We start from the raw sequence: 24135 nt of genomic DNA, 5'->3' as shown, positions 1-24135 counted from the left end.
GGGCAGGGATGCAAACTTTCAAGGTGAAAGTGGAAAAATAAGCCACCTAGTTTCTAAGAAGAGCTGTGCTGCATAGAAAGCCTCTCTGCTATTATCTCTAAAATAGGGTCACCTATGCAATACTAGGAGAGGTAAACAAGATGGACAAATGGTAAGGTATAAATGATAGAATTGCTTTTAGGGCCAAAACTTTGGATAGATGGGATCCTCTATCAAAGTAAAGAAAAGGGAACATCAGTGATTCCTTCATCTGTGTGGTAAGGATATGCCTATATTATTTTCTGGTGTCATTTGAAGGAAAAAGATTAACTCTTGCCTTAAACTTTCCTTATCTCCAGACACATATTGCCTTATATTGTTCTAAGTAAATTCTCTCATCAGCTCTTGGTATAAAATATCATATCCAGGTACCCCTTGTCCTTATACAACTTTCAATGAAGAAAGATGAAAATTCTACTCTAAGGCAGATTCCTGTTCTGCCTGAAGTCAAATGCAGAGCTCCAGTAGTTGCTTAATTCTGGCTTCCAAAGCCAAGAGCAGTGATATCTGTAACTATAAAAACTAGCTTCTCTAGCTCAAGACCATGAGTGTGTTCTGATAACAAGATGAGATAGGCTGACTCCCTATAAGTCTATGCATTTATAGAAGAAACTCTGATTTTTCTTCTTGACCACTTAATTCAGAACCACTTTCTCTTCCTAAGCCTTTTTGTCTTTATTCTTTTTGGCTCAATCACTACTCTGTTCTTATGCATCCAAACTACCAGCTGGTGATTTACCAAATAATCTTGACCTCAACTCTATGTACTAGTGTTTCTATGTAAGATTAGACCCAGACTCCTCCTTCTCAAATTAAAAAATAATAATAATTCTGATCTGCACTGTGATCCCATTGTTTTTAAACCTGATAATACTTCTTATCAATTGGGGTGTGACCAGTGTAGCAAGACTGCAAGCATAGTGGACCTTTCCCCCGATAGCTGAGTCAGTTTTAAGTATATATTCAATTTCAGCTCTAGTTTGATGTGGTTAATTACTTACAACTTGTTATAACAATTATAGGGAACATTTCTTAGTATATCACTATATGAATATGATGATGATTTTCATGGAAGATTTTTTCAAACTTAAATTATGAGTTGTCTTTGTCACTGGGCTTATTATTTTTGACCAGAATACTAATATACATATTAATGTAAATGCAGTGTTTATACATAATTAAAAATAATCCCATAACATTAAAAGCATTTTGTACTATGACTGCTTAGTGATGATAACTTTTTCTGGAAAGTGAAAGTTGCTAATTTTTTTTTTTTTTTAGACGATCTCTCACTCTGTCGCCCAGGCTGGAGTGCAATGCTATGATCTTGGCTCACTGCAGCCTCCACCTCTTTGGTTCAAGTGATTCTCCTGCCTCAGCCTCCCGAGTAGCTGGGATTACAGGTGCCTGCCACCACACCTGGCTAATTTTTGTGTTTTTAGTAGAGACAGAGTTTCACCACATTGGCCAGGCTGGTCTCGAACTCCTGACCTCAGGTGATCCACCCAAGGTAATTTTTCTTATTGTATTCTCTCTTCTGTACAGAATTTCTGATTGTTATTTTTATTTCTAATCTGGGTCTGTCTTTCCTGCAAGTAATTTAGGAACTAAGCATAAAGCATTGAATTAAAAGACTAATAAAGACAGTAAAATAAAAGTAAATTATAAAGAATGATTGCATCACTTACTTAGTGAAATTAGAAGTCCTAATGGAGTCAATACTCACGATCTAAAAAAAAAAGGCTAAGAATGAGATTCCTACGCTCACCCGAAAGTACATCCATGGAAGCATGGGAAACCAAGATAAGAGCTGTCAGGAAAAGGAAATGAGCCACTGCTGTTTTGTAACTCCTTCACTAAACTGCTAGAAACTACAGCATGGTTCTCATACTAAGCTGAAAGTTCTCAGCTCCTCATATGCAGCTTATAAACCTGTCTATTTAGCTTTTAAGGAAACTAAGTATTGAAAACAAAAATAGTTCTGAAAAGGCTTCTATTTCTTTTTGCTTGTTTTCTCCCTTGTGTGGTGACAGTTCTCTCTGTAAGCCTCTTTAGAAACCTGATGGCACAGACAAAAAGAATTTACTCAAAATAGTCTGGGGGTGTTGTGATGGAGTGGAAGGAATTGAAATGTATAACAGTCTAGTTGCTAAGGATAAGGGTCAGAGTCTAATACCCAAAACTGGCATGCCACAGTGTCTCTCAAAATGAATCTGTGGTGAACCAGACAAATTAATCTAAATGCTTTATTACAAATATAAATAGCACCAGCTGTGCCTGTTTTACAAAGCACAGAAGTGCCGGGGGACAGCATTTTTAAAGCATTTCTATGTGACTGTGTATAAACATGCAGAGTGTTTGTTTAATGTTCAGTTATCCCTGAAGAATAAAAGCTACTCTCTAGTACAGATAAAACTTCAAAATACAATTTCAAACCACAGAGATTTGATGGTGAATGGTTATTTAGGGGCAAATCTTAAGTCTGTATTCACCTTTTCCTAAGTCTATACCATCATCACAAATGGTTATATTTTTCCTAAATATTGACCATCTTGACTCATTTAAAAATAACTACTGAAATAGTTGTTCATTTAAGTGTGCAGTTCTGTGTAATGAGATCAGCAAATGGTGAACTTTAGCTTCTCATAAAAAGAATGTACTTTATACACATTACACAGTATTGCCCTATTACAATGGAATGAGCTGGGTGAATATGCACCTAGTCACATCTGAAAACAATTTCTTAAATTAGGTCACCTGGAGCATCAAAATACCCCTTGCATCACATACTTACAGGAGTGTTCATTTGGCCAACATCAAGCAATAAACTTATTTAATATTTTGAAATTACTCCAGTAATATATATATTTATCACCTCAAGCTGTATGAATTAAAAACAGTTAACCACGTGATAGGTTTTTCTAATTGTATTACAATATGGCCTCTCTTCCTAAATGGAATGCAACAGTGAAGTCAAGTAGAAACTGCCCTTTATCCTCATGTCAATTATTCTATATTATATGACCTTGACTAAGTAATTTAACCCATCCATGCCTCACTTTATTTATCTGTAAAAAGATAATGCATCCATCCTGATTCCAAGATTATTTTTAAAATATTTTAATATCCAAAGATTTATTGTCATATTATATATATATAATCTTTATATATATATATATACGTATATATATATACATATACACATATATATATACACACACACACACACACACACATAAGCCACTTGTTCATCAGGTTTTGATTAATTGTATAACTTTTGCAATCTGAAATGTTTATATTCACTGAGTTTGGTAGGCAAATAATGTACCCTTCCCCAAGATGTCCACATTTAAAGCTTTAGAAACTATGAATGTGTTACTATATATGGCAAGAAAATAATTTACATGAAAAATAGATGTAAGGATGCAAATCAGCAGAACTTAAGATAGACAGATTATCTTGTCTTATTCAGGTAGGCCCAATGTAATCAGAAGTGACCACAAAAGTGGGTGACCAAGACAGAAGAGTCTGTATCAGAGTGAGGGGATATGAGAATAATTTGGCCGGCCATTGCTGACTGTGCAGATTGAAGGAGCCATGAGCTAAAGAATGTGAGCAGTTTCTAAAGACTGGAAAATATCAGAAAACTGATTTTCTCATAGAGCCTCCAGAATGAACACAGGACTACTGACACAGATTTTGGCCAGTGAGATCTGTGTGAAACTTCTGAACTATAAGATAATAAATGTGGATTTTTAAGCAAACAGCATTATGGTGGCCACACCCACAGGAAACTAATATACCAAGTTTCTCCTGTGATCGTGGAAAATAATTTAGGTACTGTATGCTCTTTATCCAAATTTCCACGTGGGTGTCTCATGTTAATGGTAATGTAATTGTGCCAAGTATTTTGTCCAACTGTCTCAGTCAAGTATAGTTGTTACAATAACCATCCTAGGATGGGGCAGAAGGAATGCAAAAGTTTTGAGGAAGCAGTTTCTTGATACTAAAAATTCAGCACTTGGGACAGTTCAGCCATTATTTCCAGTTTTGAGTCAGTACCTTGGAGAGTGGACAGGACACATTCTTCCATAGATTATTAGAATAGGCACAGATGGTCACTTATTCTGTGGACTAAACTTCTGCCAAGATCACTGAGATGTGGGGAGTGATTATGCTGATTGTAACCTGAGAAAAAAAAAATATATAAGTTGTCTCCACTTTAAAGTAGTTCTTGCCTCAAAATCAAGTCCCTTCATCTGAACTTTGCCAAAGCCAGTTGGAGCCAAAATGTTAGATGATTTTTGACCCAGTGCTGCACTTCACATGCAGCTTCTGTGAAATTTCCAAGTTGGAGTTGCCTTTTCTGTGTCTCCCCATGTGCTGGTCTCAGTCCTTGCCTTTGTTTATAATCTTATCTTTACAGTTGAGTAAGGATCTTGACTTAGAATAAGGCAAACTGAACTCACTACTAGAAGTGTTGGATACATGAAGGTATGAGCCAAAATAGGCCATCACGATTTATTCACTCATTCATTTAGTAAACAATATTGATTTACTACCTAACAGATAGCATGTATGATTCTACATGCTAGAGGTAAAGGCTACGACAAAGTCTTGCTTTCATGGGCTTCTTGTGGGCAGAGGCAGAAGGTGAATAGCATCAAAAATATATAATGTAATACGATGTAATAATGTCAAAAATAATATTTACTATAAAATGTAAAAGTAAGTAAAGAGACTATTCTAAGTTTCATATTATGCTTTTTTTTCCAAATATTCATAGTTCTCCCTCTTTGCAGGTACAAGGTAAGATTGCAGATTGCAGTTGTGGTGAGATAGGGACATGTGAATAGTTTTCCTTGTGAGGTGTGAGTGGCATTGATGTGACTCCAAGTTGAGCATCTAATTACCAGTATGAGAGCTTCCCAAGCTCTCTTTTCTCTTCAGTGCAGCAACAGCACTATTTAAGATGCGAACTTGAATCCCTGAATTATTCCTGCAACCACCACGGAAATATAGTGGAAATGTGAATAAAACTTTGTTGTTTTCTGTCACAGGTATTTGCTTCTCCCATCACAGAATAATGTATTATATTCTGACTTATAAAGATAGTCAAGGGAGGTATGATACTAGGATCTGAAATTGTAGCAGAGGCCTGAATGATGGTAATAAGTGAGTGATGCTGAATTCCTAGGGGAAAATATTTCAGGCAGAAGAAAAGAGATAGTGTAAAAAATTACAGATAGGTATAATACAGATCCCAAGAAGGTGATTCACCACCCTGAACCAAATGTGGACATGGATCCTAGCTCTAAAAAGTGCCAGTGCTTTCCTTGTCCTATTTCTTGTCTAGTCATTTCCATTTCTTTATATGTTAATATTGATTTTGAAAAAAACGGTAGACATTGGAACCAGTATCAAAATTTTTATAAACCCAACTCTAGAGTTACAGCTAAGGATCTCACTTATTTCTTACCCATAAAATTATTCTATTCATATTTTTGCCACTCATTTTACACCCTAATCCAAATTATTCTCATAATTTTCTTTGTAATCCTGGGGACAATGCTTAGGAGCCCAGGTAGTCTGTGAATCACTGCAATCTCAGTATTTTTGTTTATTCCTTTAGCAACTATAATATCCTTGATTCTGAACAAAACACTTGGGATAAAATAGTAAACAAAGATAGAACTTACAGTATAGTGGAGGAGACAAAATATTCAGCCAATAATCACACAAATTCAAAGGAAAATTACAACTATAAAAATATAATGGAATGAAGTCATATTGTTTTGAGTACACAGTAGGGAGATTTGAGTCTCCTCTGTAAGAGAAGGCTTACCTGGGGAAGTGAAGCCTAAATTAACATCTCAAAAATGAGAAGGAATTAATCAGGTGAAGATTGGAAAGAAATGTTTGCTACAGAAAGAAAACAGCAGGTCAAGTGTTCTGTGGCAGTGGGAGGATGGAAAGTAGATAAAAACTATGAAGGACTCAGAAAGATGAAGGAAGAAGATTTATGGGATGTTTTTCATGAAAAGGAATGGGTCGGGCAAGTATGGAAGAGGGAGGCCATGCAAAGATTTCTAGCCATGTTTAGGAATACTATCTATCTTTTTATTGAAATTGGTGGGAACCTATAGGAAGGTTTACATGGGCATAGGAAAGAATAACTATAATCAAATGAGTTTCAATAAAATGTTCTGACTAAACATTTTATTGGGGAAAATGGGTTGGAGGAATGCAAGAGCAAATATAAATAGATCAACATGTAGACTGAATAGAGAAAATGTGGTACATGTACACCATGGAATACTATGCAGTTATAAAAAGGAGTGAGATCATGTTCTTTGCATGGACATGGATGAAGCTGGAAGCCATCATCCTCAGCAAACTAACACAGGAACAGAAAACCAAACACTGTATGTTCTCACTCATAAGTGGGAGTTGAACAATGAGAATACATGGACACAGGGTGGGGAACAACACATAACAGGGCCTGTTGAGGGTGAGGGTGGGAAGAGGGAGAGCATTAGGATGCATAGCTAATGTATGTGGGGCTTAAAACCAAGATGACTGGTTGATAGTTGCAGCAAACCACCATGGCACACGTATACCTATGTAACAAACCTGCATGTTGTGCACTTGTATCCTGGAACTTAAAGAAAGAATAGATCCACGTGGCCATAGTGTAAGTTCTCTTAACAGACAAGGGCAACTTTGCTGGCATAATGGTGGGAATAAAGGGGTGACTTCCAAAGTATTTTATGAGTTGAATTTTATGAAATGTGGTGTAGATTTGTTATGGTGGAGGAAGAGAGATTTTGAGGATAACACCCTGTAACCTGAGGTGATCATACCATTCACTGAGAATATTGGAAGAGAGCAAAGCTCTCAGAGGAGGTTTCATGTTGGACACATTGAATTTGAAGGACTTTTGGGAACATTAAGAAGGGTTGTCAACTAGAGAGTTGCAAATACAGACCTGAAGCTCAAAATAGAGGTCTAATCTAGGTGCATAACCTTGTGATTCATTTGCTTCTAGGTAGTAACTGAAGTTGTGGGCAAGGCTGACTGCCTCGGGAGAGATCATAGAAGGGACAGGAAGCTAGGGAGACAAAAGGAAGATCAGCAGAGCAAACAGGGAAGGGGCAGCAGGAGCATGGGTGGAACTCGAGCTGGATCAAGACAAATATCAGAAAATCAGGGTTCTGCCCACCATTGTATTGGGATAAGATTTTAAGGAATTTGTACCACAGGATACAAGTTCTTCATGAGAGAATTCGCATCAATAAATATTTCAGATGATCTGATTAGAGAATAAAGGATGGCTCTCTTCAAATTTGGCACTGTTCTTTTCCTCACAATTTGTCCGAAAGTTGAGTGGTTATAAGTCAGAGTTTTATTCCATGAACAAGATTATCCCAAACCTTCAGTGTACTGAGACACGCAGTCTGATGATTAGCACACTTGTGGGAACAGGAGAAGAGCTGATCTTATGTTCCAGTACTAAAATAAAGCAATATCCCGCTTAGTCAGAAGACAGACTTCCAGCAAATGCAACACTCAGAGCGTATCTATAAACCCAGAAAAGCAAACAAGCAAACAGACATCTCCTGAGCTTTAAAAATAGATGTTAAAAAATACCATAAAGTATGTTTTGTGAGGGAATTCCTCAGACACTTACACACATCCTTTTTTTCTTATTTTATATAAAACTCTTACAGACTCTATTATCTGATTTCCCAACCAGTAGACAATTAACTGCATCCAATTATAAGGACTAAGGAACTGTTGAAAGCAGACGTACAGACAATAAGGAGAATGCACAATTAGAGTCCTGAAAAGAGTGAGAAAAAAAAAAAAAGAACAAGAATATCTATAACAAAAAGTCATCCCAACAACCCAGGAAGCAGAGCTCTCTGGGGCCATAGCCAGAGCACACAGTCATTCTTGCCCTGGTGGCCTTTTAATCGTTCATATATATTGCAAGTTGGCAAAATACTTTGAGTCATCCTGATAATCCCAAGGCTGATTATGCTAAGTACACTCTTTAACAGGGCAAAAAAGCTCATATACATTTAATATTAATATCCTTAGTTCAGAAAAGGACAGTACTTGAAGAGATAAACTTCAGTCATCTTTTAAATTAACCTTTTTGAATCTCTCATTTCCATGTGAGCTAGATAGATATATAAGCCCGGATTAATCATTGCATTAGTTAATAGTCCTTCTTGCCTTTAGATATTAGCTGGGAGCATATTTAAACAGTGTGTTTGTTTGCTAGAGCTACAGGAACAGAGAATCACAAACTGGGTGGCTTAAACAACAGAAAAATGTGATCTCACAGCTCTGAAGGCCAGAAGCCCAAAATCAAGGTGTTGCCAGGATTAGTTCCTTCTGAGAGCTATGAGAGAAGGATCTGTTCTGGGCTTCTCTCTTTCCTGGTAGATAGCGGTGTTGATGTTCATGTGGTGTTCTTGCTGTATGAGAGTCTGTCTCCAAATTTGCCCTTTACGTAAGGACACCAGTCATATTGGTTTAGGTCCCGTTTCAATGACCTCATTTTAACTTGGTAAAAATCCTATGTCTAGAAAAGGTCAGATTCTGAGGCACTAGGGGTTAGGACTTCAACATATAAATTTTAGTGGGGAGGCAAAATTTAACCCTTAACACTTGATATCTGTGCAAAAAGTAAAAAGTAGTTAAATGAATGTTATGTTTTCCACCTGCTGCTAATGTTGGTTAAGGTATGCTCTTTAAAATTTACTTTCATATTGCTGATGGATTGCCTTAAATTCACTTGCCTTATCTTCTTCATGATCAAAGGCATAATAATCAATTATTTAATAGTCAATGATTAGCCACTGTGCTTCCATAATATTCAATAATCAATGATTAGCCACTGTGTTTCCATAATATTTATCAAAGTCAGCCTCGTGCTCTATTCTTTCTAAAACATCACCTCCTCTAATTCTCTTGTAATGTTCTTGGAGACATAAACTGTATATTGATCATCTTAGTAAACCTGTTGCATAGCACTGTGCTTTGTACATGATCAGTCATTAATACGTTTTTTTGAGGTGAATGTAATTGAAATGTTAGTTGAGATTATAAATTTGCTCACTGACTATGGAGCTGTGTGAAGTTAATTGACTCACATAGAAGATTGCTTTCATCTCATTCGCCAAGTTCTAATTAAATAAACTAATGAAAAATTGACAAATGGTGGCTCAGTTAGACTCATTCCATCTATCTTGTTCTGTGCACATTCACTGGCCTTGTATTCCTGGCGTAATTTTAAGGAGCTGAGACAGGTGTGGACTCTGGTCAAAAATGAACCAAGTGGTCCAGCTTTCTTCAAGAGTCAGTCCAGTAGCATCTTGTATCCAATTAATGAGGCTGGCACAATTAAAGTTTATTATCCCATATTAATTTTCCAAAAGATCACATGTTATTTACTGAAATGGGAGAAAAAAGGTAAATTTATGTAAATTGTACATTGTTTCTACATTGTTCACTAATTTACATATAGACTCTGATGTCACCCTTATGGGTTCAGGTCTCGGTCTAATATTGCCTTTCCAAAGATTCCTTCTGGAGCATTCAACCTAAAGGTACCTCTCTACCTCATTCATTTCTAACACATTTTAAAATAAATGCCCTTTTTAGTGTGGACCACCATTGAAAATAATCTTTCACATTTTTATTTACTATCAACTGCCTCATGCCCCCAGCCCTACTATAATTAAACTCCAGGAGATCAGAAGCCTGGTCACTCTGGCTTACCAACATTTTGTTCTTCAGGGCCTGGCCATACTAGGAAGCCGGTTAATATTTGATGGGTATATGCCTCTACCTGATGCCCCTCTCCCTCCATACCAGTTCTCTGACCTCACTTCTTATAAATCTTCATTCTGTTCATACCACTGAAGTCTTGGTGATCCCATGCTGTTCTTCAAACACACAAAGGAACCACATTCTGCCTCAAGGCCTTCACGGATCCTTCTCATCTCCCTCTGCATGTGCCAATCCTTCAATTATCTCAGGTCGCCTCTCAGTATGGTTCTCCATGGCACCAGTCACCATCTGCCACAGCGTATGTTTATTTGTCATACTATTATGCCCCACACAGATAGCCCTTCATGACCTAGACACTCATTCCCTGAGCTATGGGAGCATTCATACTCACAGATCACATCTTATAAACCCACTCCACTTGAAATAGCCCTTGGCTGATGGAAGCTGCAGCCTACGTTGAATATCGGGTCAGTGTGGAGGCCTGTCCTGGCTGCCCCTAGGGCTTGCTGAGGCCCTCGTTTCAGTTCAATCTTATCTTAATCTTTTCCTCTGCCCAAACTTGCTTCCCTTGCTCTGTCCCTCTCTCCCTCCCATGTATTGATGATTAATAAATCTTCCTGTACACAAATCTTCATCTCAGAGTATGTTTTCCTGGGAATACAATCTAAGACATGAGCTAAGCCTTACATGGAATGTAAACTTTATGAGAACAGGTCCTTCATCTAACTGATCCAGTGTCATTCATTGTTGCATATGCCAGTGTCTAAGAGATGCTTAGTTAAAATTTGTTGAACAAATAATTGAATAAGAAGTCAGGCATCTCTTCTCCCAGAGGTGAAAGTATGGACATGGATGAATTCTATATGTTTTCACTGGAAAACAATACAGAACAGCTTTCAGGAGATTTGTTGAACTTCTCTGAAGAAGGAATACTGCCACACCATGAATAATCTGTATGGATAATTTATCTTGCATACATAATTTTCAGTTTTTAATGTTTTCACATAGACATCCAGAGTCACTCCAATTTGATCTCACAGCTCATTTGACCCTTCTGAAAAATATATAAAGAAGATATGTGAGCAATTATCTCTATTTTCTAAATGAAGAAATTGAGGATTGGAAAGGTTAAAGTGGCACACCTAAGGGCACATGTTATGACAGAACTATCAAAATCAGGTCTTCTTCTGCATTTATGTGCCGCGTTCATTTGCATTCTTTTATTAAGAAGAAATCCAGCTACTAATGACTAAATTTTATTTTAATATAAGTATGAATATTTACAGATACACACTTAAATATTTACACATACCACTTGCTGAAGCTTTACTTAAAGCTAGATTTGCTTGTGTAAGTGACCAGACATCCCTTTTTGAGTATGACTCAGAAATTTCTTTGTAGTTTTGAAACCAAGTAGAAAATTAAATAAGAAGAATCGATTGCTTTTAAATTCATTGGTAAAGTTCTTAACAAACACTACAGGAAATAGTAATCATTACGCTATTGATCTCAGGAAGTCTTCCCTCTATGAGCCACCAATTAGTCCTGCTTCTATAGAGATGTCAATATGACTTGTTAGTAGAATGTTCTTATATGAAGTCTGAATTTTAATAGAGCATATGCAGTAAATATTTAAATATAAGGGTATGTTTTATATTTATTTAGAGATCTATCTTTATGTATCCATGTACAAACACACACACAAAAAAACAAAAAGTAAGTTTAACCAAGACCTGCACAATAATTCTAGTTAAATTGTTAACAATAAAGCACAGTAAAGGGAGTGTTTGGTTCACTTCAATCTCATCCAGTCAGACTGAGAATAACTAATGATATTAAGACACCAAATATTTTTTAGAACAATATTTTTCAGGGAAATGAATAACACCAATTTTCAGTAGCCATAAAAATGCACTTCTCAGGTTCCTTTCTGTGGTGCACACAGTTGATTGGTGACCCTGGCTACTATCCCCTACATCCACAAAGTCTGTTTTTTCCTGTAAGACCGCTCCTGATGAATGGCAGAGGTACCAAGACAGGCCCATGCTAGTGAAATGTGGGACTGCTCCAGCTAGTGGCGTTGGCTAAAAGGCTTTGTACTAATCTGGCAAAACCTTTCTTGGAATTGTGATACAGCCAAGGTATTTTTTACCCAATTCCCGTACTTCTTACCTTCCAAAAATGTTACATCCACATGCCTGTCTAAAATATTTCCTTGCCTTCTCCTCCTTCCCCTGGTAAATCTAGCATGGTCATTTAAACCTACATCAGCATTTGCTTCTCAGAAGATCCAAACTAATGCAAATGCTAAAGAGTATATGTATCGCAGGATGTCCCACCTACACCTCACCCCTCCTTGTACTCAAACACAAGATTCAGGATCATTTTCAAAGTGACTATTCCTCTTGAAGTGTTCAAGAAACATCCAGAGATCCCTTCAGTGGAATGTGAACTGACGCATAGGCTGCATCAAACCTCAAGATGTGCAAAGAGAATGCTCCTAATGTAGCAAGCCTTCATGGTTAATTTTTCCAGATAGTTACAATAGGAAAGCCATGGTTGAGAGTTCCAGATATTGTTGCATGATATACATATGAAGAGAGAAAAGTAACGCTCTTTCTTGGAGGAAAAAAATGATAGTGAGCTATAGATAAATGAAAGAAGAGATGGGAGAACGATGAGACTTATGCCTGCTATTACAGACTAGGAGAGCAGTCATAAGTACTAGACTCCGTCCTTGCTGGGCACACTAGAGAGAGAAATAGATCTTTCGGGTGATCATCCGAATCTGCAGAGATGGACACATGCAACAGCTATGCTACTGATATATAGCTAGTTACATTATAGACCTTATAATACAATAATATTTGTTTCCATAAAACATTTACATTTATCTTGATGTTTATAAAAGGATCTATGAGGGACTACTTTTTGGTAATCATTGCATCTCACGGCCTATTGCTATCCGTGTAAGGACATTGAAAGAGACCTGGGCACTTAATCCAGCTCCACCACTAACCAGCCTCATGGCTTTGGGTAAATACAACATAGGCTTTCTCAGTTAAAGTTCCCTTATCAGAAACAATATTGTGATACTCAGCATTCCTAGATCACGTGGTTGGCTATATTCAAGGGGGTCGATGTATTTAGAAGGGTTTTGTAAATTAGAAAGCATATACCAGAATCAAAGGAGGTCTGTATCATAAAATAGGCAACATTTAAACCTCTAGTATTGTTTTACTTTTAGAACCAAACTTGTACAATGTAAGCATGGAGAATAGAGAGAGCTTCCTTTAATTCTTCCCATATAGTACAAGCATACTTTGTGGTTCTTATCTTTATGAAGAGTATTTATGTTGGCTAATGTTGGGCAGATCATTCTATTTCAATCTATAAGCAAGAATATAGATTTTTAAATGTGTTTCCTGTAGTTTAAAAATCAGCAACCAAGACACTAATAAACATTACTCAGAACTTAAATTTAAAACTTTCCACAACAGGGTTCTAGAGTAACATTCAGATTTCTGTTTAACACTTTTTATTCCCCAAACTGAAATACCAGGAATAAAGTTAAATCATTTAATTCCAGGACTCCATTTTCTGTTCTAACACCAGGTCCTCGATTTCTCTTTTTCTCTAAATCCATGGCCAATAGTCAATGAAAGTTATTTTTATCTAACATTTATCTATTGACAAGACTTCCAAATAAGCCCTCCCTTCTTTTAGTCCCCTCTTCCTTCATATCACTTCCATATTGTATTTTTAAAGCATCAGTTAGACAATGTAAGTCTACTATCCTGAAGTTGTCAGTGATTGCCCATCAGAGGAAGCCTGACTTTCAAAGCCAACAGTACGTAAAAGGATTTATTTTGCCTTATCCTCACCAGTTTGCATGTTTTGAATTTTTACCATCTGATAGATGCAAATACTAAGTTATTATAATGTGTTCCTGTATATATACATAAATTGAATTTATTTATTTACCTCTTGGCTGTTTCTAGGTTTTACATTTTCCTTTTTTCCATTTTCAACACTTCTTTGATTCCCTTTCTGAGTTTTCTTCATATATTTTGCTATGAATTAGGTTTGGTAGATGTTTGCCTTTATTTAAAGCTAGAATGAGAGATTAGAGCCAAGGTTTTCCAGCTTCCTTTCCTCAGAATTTTTTTTTACGCAGATCTTGCACAAAGTAGGAATTTAATAAGTGCATGCAGCTTGGCTTTCTGTGAGACTGTCTAGCTGTCAATTCTGAAAAGTTAAAGAGAAGTGAGGGATAATTATAAGTGGAGATACATGTGAATTACGAGGTTGAGAGGACTGGCTTGGCTTTGGGACAGTCTTTCTCCAATCTGACATGGTGTTTGTCAAGGCAGGAGTGGAGAGTCTATTGACTGGACACTATGTCTGTTCACATGATGGGCTATGGAAGGAGGTAAGCTGTAAAAAGTTCATAGAGTTAGGAGTATTCATCTCCTATATTCTGATTTGTGAGACAGAACTTAGAAAACAATGACCTTCTTCATTATTTTATTCCACTGCCTGTATTATTCTCCACTCTTAAATCATCCACTTCCTTGGGCTCCTATTTTGTGTATACATATTTTAAATTCACAACATGTTTTCTTACTCTCAGGAGAATAAAAAATAAAGCAAATAGACTTACTGGGTAGCAAGAGGAGGAGGGAAAACGTAATCTGTATTCTTCTTATGACCAGACGAAGCTTACATCTCTTTCAGGAAAGGACTTCGTATCATGGTGTTAGCTGTCTCTGCACCTCAGACTAAAGCTATTTCTCTATACAGCTTGAAGAAGCAGCTACCTATTAGCTGTCCAATAGAAAAAGAAATCTATGAAATCTAACAGAAGTGTCTTTCAAATTTGATATTCTTTCTGTTCTTTCAATGGAAAGTATGAAAATAACTCAGAAATATTTCCTTGTTTCAGGTGTTCAACATCCTGAGCTCTCTCCAACACTGTCAAGAGTTCCTGAGTAGGTTGCCATTTCTCAGTCTTCCCAGGGAATACAGACACACATCACTGCTCTTCTTCCCCATCATTTCCTCTGCATCCCAACTCCCACATGACTAATTTCTTCCATTCCATAATATGAACCACTGCCCAATTACTCCTCCCCACTCATTACCTTGCCTTCCTGACCCTTTTCTGTCATATAGACCAACAATCCAAGGATGGAAGTTGGTAGTTGTGTATGTGACTGTATCTGCTTTACTTATTGCTAAGTAATATTTAGAGAAAGTGTATAGCCTTTCTGTTCACCAGAAGAGTGAATGCCTGAACTTATTTCTTCCTGTGGGTGCAATCTCTTCCCTTCTTTTCCTGAAACATCTTTACCTCTCTTTGAAAACAGTGTCTTGTTCTAACCCTGTCCTGATATAATGCTCCTCTATATTTTTCTCATATTTATCCTTTTAAAAAAAATCTAAATATTTCCCTCTGATATGTTTCCTCTTTCTTTCTTTTTTCCCTTATTCTTCAGTACTTTAATGTTTGTTTTTATTTTTGTCTTTTAAGAATTATACATCCATACCTTACTTCCCAGAAGCCCTTGAAGGCAGCAGTCCTTGATATTTCTTAGGCTGACTTGTTTCATAAAGATTTCTAAAAGAGTTGTTAGAGAGCGAGTGAGCCCTGTGATTTATGATGATTGCTCAAGCGGTGGCAGAGCTGGAAGAATTGAACAAAACACAAGAATCCCAAGGGAAACCAAAAGCTAATGTAAAATGCCATAGACTTCTGGTTTCAAAAGGATCTTTACAATAATGTAGTCAAACCTCAGTATTTTAAGGAAGAAGACACTGCAGTTCCAAGATGGTAAGTAATTTACCAAAGGCCACACCCTAGTGTATAGCAAGATTGAAAAAAGGGAACCAGACCCAAGTCTCCTGCTGCCACTTAGGTCCCTTCCTTTATTCTTTCCATTACAATCACTTCACTCTTTTTAAAGTTCCAGAACTAAGCACAAGTTATGTGAGCCCTCTCTCATTAATCTGGGGGTACAGATCTCCAGCATACATCAAGGGAGTTACTTTCCATGGAAAATAAGTCAGTCTGATAATGGCTCAGGAGCTCACAATTGCATTGTTTTAAGAGCAAACTGCCTCTCTGTTCTGCCTTCTAAATTATAGGGAAGGGAAAACCCAAGCTCCTAAAAACGTTTTAAATAGACTGCATTGAGTGGCATGCCAACACTGAATAACTGTGCCATCTAGCAGAGCATTCTCATCATTCTGAAGGGCAGGGGTTCAGTGTGAGTGTCAGAAGGGAGCTAACCACTCTTCGTGTCCTTGCTTAACTTTTAGCTGAAGAGGAAGACAGTCTGAAATTGCTTTCTCTTAATATATTTACTAGTTTTATGCTTATAAAAAGAAGGAACTCTTTATTCTGGGTAGTTCATCATAGCCACTTGCAAGTAATTCTATTGGCTTTTCATAGCTACTGTCTCCAGTATTATTTCAAGATTTCAATATGGTGGAAAAAGGCAAGTGGGACAGAGGTGGGAGAAGAGGGGTTCCACTTAACTATTTTTAAGTTTGGCCCATGTTTATAGAGTCCTTACTTCCATAAGGCACCCATACTTGGAGGAAATATGGACTCTGTTTACTTTAGGGTACCTTATGCATTCTATGATTGGTACCTTATTTTTTTGTTTTGTTTTTTAGTTTGTTTTCTCTTCTCAACGTATTTGGAAGAGGGATTAATAAGAATTTTCTAGAGGATGAAAGTAAACATTTTTAATTGTACATTTTAGATGTTCTTTTTATACAAACAAACTCAGCAAGCAACATTTGAGATAATGTCTTATGTTTTTATTTGCTTGGGACACACAAGATTATCTTTCATCAGTGGGAGAGTCTCTAAAACTATATTGCTTTAGTTTAGATTAGGCTTGCCAGATAAAATACAGGACACTCAATAAAATTTGAATTTAAGATGGAAAGTAAATAATACTTCTAGTATTTGTTTTCTCAGCTGTTTCATGAGGAATACACATCCTAAAAAATTCTTTGTTGTTTATCCAAAAGTCAAATTTAACTGGACATCCTTCTATTTTTATTTACTAAATCTGGTAACCCTAGTTTAGATATCAGTATTGAACTAACTGTGGAGTCCCCTGCCTCTGGAATTATAAAGAAGAATAAACTTGTAGAAATTGTTTAATACCCTACAGAAAAGAAAATGAGAATAAAGGAAAAAGACTAAAGTACTACAGAAATTGTATGCTCAAAATGGAGCTTCACTGTACAGATTGGAATTATGATTTTTGCTATTAATGTAAGGTTTGATTTTACAAACCTGGTGGTTGGAAATTTTATCATTTATTACTGCAGTGGTGATCAATAGAAGCAAACAATTTCACACACTTTTGAAGACGACTAAAGAGGGAATATTTTATGGTTGTCATGCTTTGGGACACTGAACTAGTGCAGTATATGTTTATATCCAGGATAAGTCATTTTTAGCAATATAATGTTGTATGAATCTTTTATGTGTTCTGTGCCTCAGTTACTTCATTTTAAAATATGGGCTAACAATAGGGTCTCTTTCTTAGGTTCTTTGTGGGGAGAACTGAATAATGTATATAAACTGCTAAACACATTGTTTGGCAAACAAGTGTGCAATAGGTAGTAAAGACTCTTCTTCCACCTTCCTCTTCAGAAATAGTTATCAAAATATTAAGTAGAGAATAAAAATGTGGTTGATTCAACAATGAACTCCTGCTTAACAACGGAATGAAATGGCACATACAACACCAGTATTATAAGGTATTATGAATATAACTTTGAGCAGAAGTAGCCAGACCAATGAGAATACATTGTATATTAGTGACATATTTAACATCAGGAGTGGGCCATTTTTAATGTACTTGCTCTACACAATAAAAGTATCCTCAGTAATAATCATAAAGTAAGTGAAAAATAATAATTGACCCAGGATAACCAAGGCACACAGTAAAAATAAACAAATTAAAAATGGCAGTAAAATATTTAAAAATAAATATTACTGCACAAAAAAGGGAAAAATAAATAATATGTATACTTGCCAGTATTTTTTAATCTACTGCATGTTTTCAAAATTACATGGAAACTGTCTGAAAAAATATATTTACCAAAATGGTGACTGAGCCGATCATTTTGTAGTGGCATGGTGGGGAATTCTTTCTTTTTTTTATTATACTTACTTGCAGGAAACTATAATAATGAAAGTATACAGCAATTATAAGAAATCAATAATTATTTGCTGTATTTATTCCAGTGAATATATATATTCTTATTTATGATAATGAAAGATAAAACTACTTTTAAAAGTACAGCATTGTCTCCTCTTATTCACCTGGCTAAAATCGCTTATTCAGTATCAACAGGTTAACTCTGATGCTTTTGTATTGACCTCATGGATCGTGTGACCACACTTCCTGTTGATGTGTTTCACTGAGTGAGAAACAGGAGTGTGGAGAATGGGGTAAAGAAGTGATGAGAGAGAGAAGGTCAGAGAGAGCGAGAGAGAAACAAATGGACATCATTCTACTTGGTTATTTCAAAAATCTCTTTAATATCTCTAATAAACATCAAAGCATAAACATTGTGATGAAATAATTACATAAAAATTGAAATACATTAAGTATGTCAAAGTAAAATACTTCACGATTTTCCCAGTCTTTAAATGTTTGTCGTTATTTTTATATTCCAAGTTCTCCATCCATATTTGAGTAGCTTGCATCTCTTCAGATAGAGTCAAAACTTTCCTAGGGTGCCTTGAAGACTCCAATATGGGTGGCTGTCTTTGGATGACAATCACATGCTAACTTGACTTTCAATCCTCGCTCTTTCAAGGACAATGGTTGTCAACCATGATGGGGCATTATCACCTCCAAGAGAGTACTTTAAACCTCCAGATATCTGAGCTGGATGCCAGTCCTACTAATTCAGAACCTCTGTGGGTACACCTTTGAAATTTTTATTTTTAAAGGTATCATTGTCTGTGCTGAGGTATAGCCAGGGCTAAACACTGTTGCTCCAGGCAGAGGGACCTACACTGTAAAAGAAAGAAAATCAAAAAGAAGTGCCTTTCTGTATTTCTAAATCAGCTACAACTGAGTATTAGGTTTTCGGCAAATTTAGTTTACAAGCACAAACTAGAAGAAGACCTATTATTCTCATAGCATCTTTACATCAGCAAAATAATGCCCCATGGACTGACCTTTTCTCAAATCACATTTTTTTTTTCATTTAATTACATCTTTCTTTCATTGGTATTTGACCTTTGAATTTTGCATACAGTAGGATCAAAATTTTTTCATAAATTTGAACGTTTGGGCTGAATTTCAAAGTTCACTGACAAACATACCATTTATAAGAGTTTCTGGCTAAAAAACAACCAATATAGTTTTTATTTACAAATTGACCTTTCTTTTTTCATGAGATTATAGAAGGATACTTGACGTATAATAAACTACATTGTACATAGTCAAAGTCTACAATTTATTTAATTTTGACATCTGTTTACACTTGTGACACCACCATCACAATCAAATAATGTTTTCATTACTCTCTAAAGTTTCCTTCCACCCTCCTTAATCTATTCCCATCTTTAACTCCATCCCTAGGTGATCATTGGTCTGCTTTCTGTCACTGAAAAATAGTTTCATTCTCTAGAATTTATAAAATGTGGAACTATGAACAAATAGTCTTGGTTTGACTTTTTTGTTTCACCATTTATGTAAGTCTCTTTTGAGTTTTTTAATCAGTAATATTTAGCTTTCCATATACAGATTATACAGATTTTTTTTAGATTCATAACTGTTTCTTCTTTTTTACTATTAAAACAATTTTATTTCCATTTTAATTTCTAATAATAGTATGCATAAATAAAATAGATTATCTTGCATACCGATCTTATATCCCATGGCCTTGAACTCATTAGTTCTAGCAGTGTTTCAATGTAGAATATCAGAGATTTTCTACACAATCATTGATCTTCAAGTAAAAGTTTAGTTTTTCATTTTAAATATGAAAGTTTTTAATTTATTTTTCTGCTGTAATTGCATTGGCTAGAGTTTTTAGTATGACAGTGAGTAAAAGTGGTGAGAGCACACATGCATGCTTCGTTCTTGATTTTTGGGGAAATGCATTCAGTCTTTCACTGTTTATATAATTTTACTTGCTTTTGTTGTTGTTTTTGGCATATACATTTCACAAGTTGAGAAAGTTCTCTTCCAACTTTGCTGACATTTTAACTTTGATGAATGTTGAAAGCTGTTTAATGTTTTCCTTCCATCTACTGAGATGATCAAACTTTTCTTTCTATTTATGTTGATTTGGTAAATTACATTGAATAATTTTCAAATGTTGAACCAGTCTTAGATTCCCATAAACATACTATATGTTCTGTTTCTTGTTGCTTTATTTCTCTTTCTTCCTGATAGCATTTGGAATAATTTTGTATCATAAGAGTTTATTTGATCTCCGTTTCTAGGTTATTATTCATACCTCTTTAAAAATGTAATTTGTACCCTAAAGTTTACAATATGCATCTTTAATTAATTTTAATATTGATTTGAATATTATATGGTTTTGCATGTAGTATAAGATTCTTACAGATCATTTTGCAGCTTATACGTGTGATGACTGGGTTTTTTAACTCATACGTGAGATGTGCCTTTCTTACATCTTATTATGACATTAGTACATTAGCCATTTGATATGAGAAAATTTTTAAAAAGAGAAAAGAAAAAATCCAGAATTTTACAAATCACGGTAGAATTCTCTCTCCTATTTTTGTGCTATTTTTGTCATCTATGCTATTTTTACATACTTATAAACTTAAAATACATGTAAGTGACTTTTTTACATGTTAGGCAGTAAAATTTCTTTTATAGGTCAGGCATGGGGGCTCACACCTGCAATGCCAGCACTTTTGGAGGCCAAGGCAGGAGGCTCATTTGAGCCCAGGAGTTCAAGACCAGACTGGGCAACAAAGCAAGATTCTGCCTCTACAAAAGAGAAAAAAGTTAAAAACAAAATTAGTCAGGTATTCTGGTGCATTCCTGTAGACTCAGCTACTCGGGAGGCAGGAAGATGACTTGAGACTGGGAGTTCAAAGCTGCAGTGAGCAGCAATCATGCCACTGCACTTCAGCCTGGGCACCAGAGTGAGACACTGTCTCTAAAAACAATTAAAATATATATTATATATAAAATAAACAATAACAAAATATATTTTACAGCAATTAATGCATTTTAGAATGTCTTTTATATTTACCTTTATAACTAATCATTTCCAGAAATTTTTATTTCTTTGTACAGATCTACATTTTTTTGATCATGCTGATTTTTTTTCTTCATTTCTTCTAAAAAAGAAAAAAGCAGGATACATGTACAGAACGTCCAGGTTTTTAAAATAGACATACTTGTGCCATGGTGGTTTGCTGCACCTATTGACCCCCCCTCTAAGTTCCCTCCCCTCACCCTGTCACCCCCTACCAGAACCTGGTGTGTGTTGCTCCCCTCTCTGTGTCCATGTGTTCTCATTGCTCAACTCCCACTTATGAATGAGAATATGTGGTGTTTGGTTTTCTGTTCCTCTGTTAGTTTGCTGACAGATCTAAATTTTTTTCTGATATATTCTGGTCTTCCTGAGGCCATTTTATTTTATTTATTTATTTATTTATTTATTTATTTATTTATTTATTTATTTATTTTTGAGATGGAGTCTCGCTCTGTCGCCCAGGCTGGAGTGCAGTGGCCGGATCTCAGCTCACTGCAAGCTCCGCCTCCCGGGTTTACGCCATTCTCCTGCCTCAGCCTCCCAAGTAGCTGGGACTACAGGCGCTAGCCACCTTGCCTGGCTAGTTTTTTTTTTTTTTTTTTGTATTTTTTAGTCCTGAGGCCATTTTAAAAAATGTTTCTTGTAGTGCAGGTCTGCTGGCGATGAATTATCAATTTTTGTTTGTCTAAAGTTATCTCAATTTCTTTTGCATTTATTAAAGGTATATTCACTGTGCATAAAATTTGGGGCTCACAGTATTTTACTTTCAGTGCTTTAGTCATGGTGATCCTTTTACTTAGGACTTGTATAATTTTTGACAAGAAGTCTGCTGGAATTCTCCCTTTTCTTCCTGTGTATATCTTCTACCATTTTACCCTCTGAGTGCCTTCAACATATTCTCTTTATCTTTTGGTTTGGAGCTACTGGAATATGATATGTTTAAGTGTGTATGTGTGTTTTATTTCATTCGTTATTTATCCTGCTTGAAGTTCCCAAAATCTCTTATATCTGTAGTTTGAAGTATTTGGAATTTTTTTTTATTATTATTATACTTTAAGTTCTAGGGTACATGTGCATAATGTGCAGGTTTGTTACATATGTATACTTGTGCCATGTTGGTGTGCTGCACCCATCAACTCGTCAGCACCCATTAACTCATCATTTACATCAGGTATAACTTCCAATGCAATCCTTCCTCCCTCCCCCCTCCCCATGATAGGCCCCGGTGTGTGATGTTCCCCTTCCCGTGTCCAAGCGATCTCATTGTTCAGTTCCCACCTATGAGTGAGAATATGCGGTGTTTGGTTTTCTCTTCTTGTGATAGTTTGCTAAGAATGATGGTTTCCAGCTGCATCCATGTCCCTACAAAGGACGCAAACTCATCCTTTTTTATGGCTGCATAGTATTCCATGGTGTATATGTGCCACATTTTCTTAATCCAGTCTGTCACTGATGGACATTTGGGTTGATTCCAAGTCTTTGCTATTGTGAATAGTGCCGCAATAAACATACATGTGCATGTGTCTTTATAGCAGCATGATTTATGATCCTTTGGGTATACACCGAGTAATGGGATGGTTGGGTCATATGGTACATCTAGTTCTAGATCCTTGAGGAATCGCCATACTGTTTTCCATAATGGTTGAACTAGTTTACAATCCCACCAAGAGTGTAAAAGTGTTCCTATTTCTCCACATCCTCTCCAGCACCTGTTGTTTCCTGACTTTTTAATGATTGCCATTCTAACTGGTGTGAGATGGTATCTCATTGTGGTTTTGATTTGCATTTCTCTGATGGCCAGTGATGATGAGCATTTTTTCATGTGTCTGTTGGCTGTATGAATGTCTTCTTTTGAGAAATGTCTGTTCATATCCTTTGCCCACTTTTTGATGGGGTTGTTTGTTTTTTTCTTGTAAATTTGTTTGAGTTCTTTGTAGGTTCTGGATATTAGCCCTTTGTCAGATGAGTAGATTGCAAAAATTTTCTCCCATTCTGTAGGTTGCCTGTTCACTCTGATGGTAGTTTCTTTTGCTGTGCAGAAGCTCTTTAGTTTAATTAAATCCCATTTGTCAATTTTTGCTTTTGCTGCCATTGCTTTTGGTGTTAAAATAATTCTCAACCATTATCTCTTCAGATACTGTTCTACCTCACTCTTTTTTCATTTTATTTTTGGATGGATAACATGTATGTTAAGAATTTTGATATTGTCCAACAACACGGGATGCTCTGTTTTTGTTTTGTACTTTTTTTTCCCCTTGGTTTAAGTTTGAGTAATTTCTGTTAACGAATCTGCATATTCACAATTTCTTTCCTGAGTTACTTTGAGTTAGCTACCAAGTCTGTCAAAGTGAGTCTTCATCTCTGCTAACATGTTTTTCATTTACAACATTTTTAATTTTTTTATGGTTTCCATTTTGGTTATAATTTCCCACATAATATTACATGTTGTCAGTTTCTTCTACTAGAGACTTGAACACATTACTCATAGTTATTTTTAAATACCTCTCTGAAATTCCAGCATCTCAATTATCTCTGAGTCTGGTTGTGCTGATTATTTTGCCCCTTGACTATGTATTGTTTTCTATCTGCATTTTTGGGTGTCTCATAACTTTTGATTGAGTATTGAGCATACAGTAGAACTGAGAACTAAAATAATGAGTATTTATGCCTGAGGTGTGCATGCTTCTTCTTCTGATAGACTTTCAGCATGGAAAGTTAAGTTAATATAGGCAAGTGTTGAGCTGTTTTCAGGTTTCATTGTCATTATGAATACTTTCAGTGCACCGCTGCTTTCAGTTCCTTTGGTGTTATTTTGTGCTTAATGTGAAGATTAGTGTGCTTGTGAACTTGTCTTACTGTTTTACTGGATAGAAGAAACATTACTTTAGCTGCATCCAACATGTTGTTTGATGTTATGTTGTCATTTTTATTCCATTCAACATATTTTTAACTTTTGATATCTTCTTTTACCCATAAATTATATAAAGCTATGTTGTTTAGTTTCTC

At 35.9% G+C, this 24135-nt stretch overlaps 1 non-coding gene across 1 annotated transcript; it reads left to right on the top strand.

The window, feature by feature from the left end:
- Window positions 1-20462: 20462 nt before the first annotated feature.
- Window positions 20463-20566, top strand: LOC111524804. The gene has a single exon (XR_002725875.1). It is a non-coding gene; the product is annotated as a small nucleolar RNA U13 (small nucleolar RNA).
- The last annotated feature ends 3569 nt before the right edge of the window (window positions 20567-24135 follow it).

The sequence above is a fragment of the Piliocolobus tephrosceles genome, chromosome 8, assembly GCF_002776525.5.
Source record: "Piliocolobus tephrosceles isolate RC106 chromosome 8, ASM277652v3, whole genome shotgun sequence".
In the NCBI taxonomy this organism is placed as follows: Eukaryota; Metazoa; Chordata; class Mammalia; order Primates; family Cercopithecidae; genus Piliocolobus; species Piliocolobus tephrosceles.
Note: the sequence above shows the minus strand (reverse complement) of the source record. Positions and strands in the feature narration are given on the sequence as shown.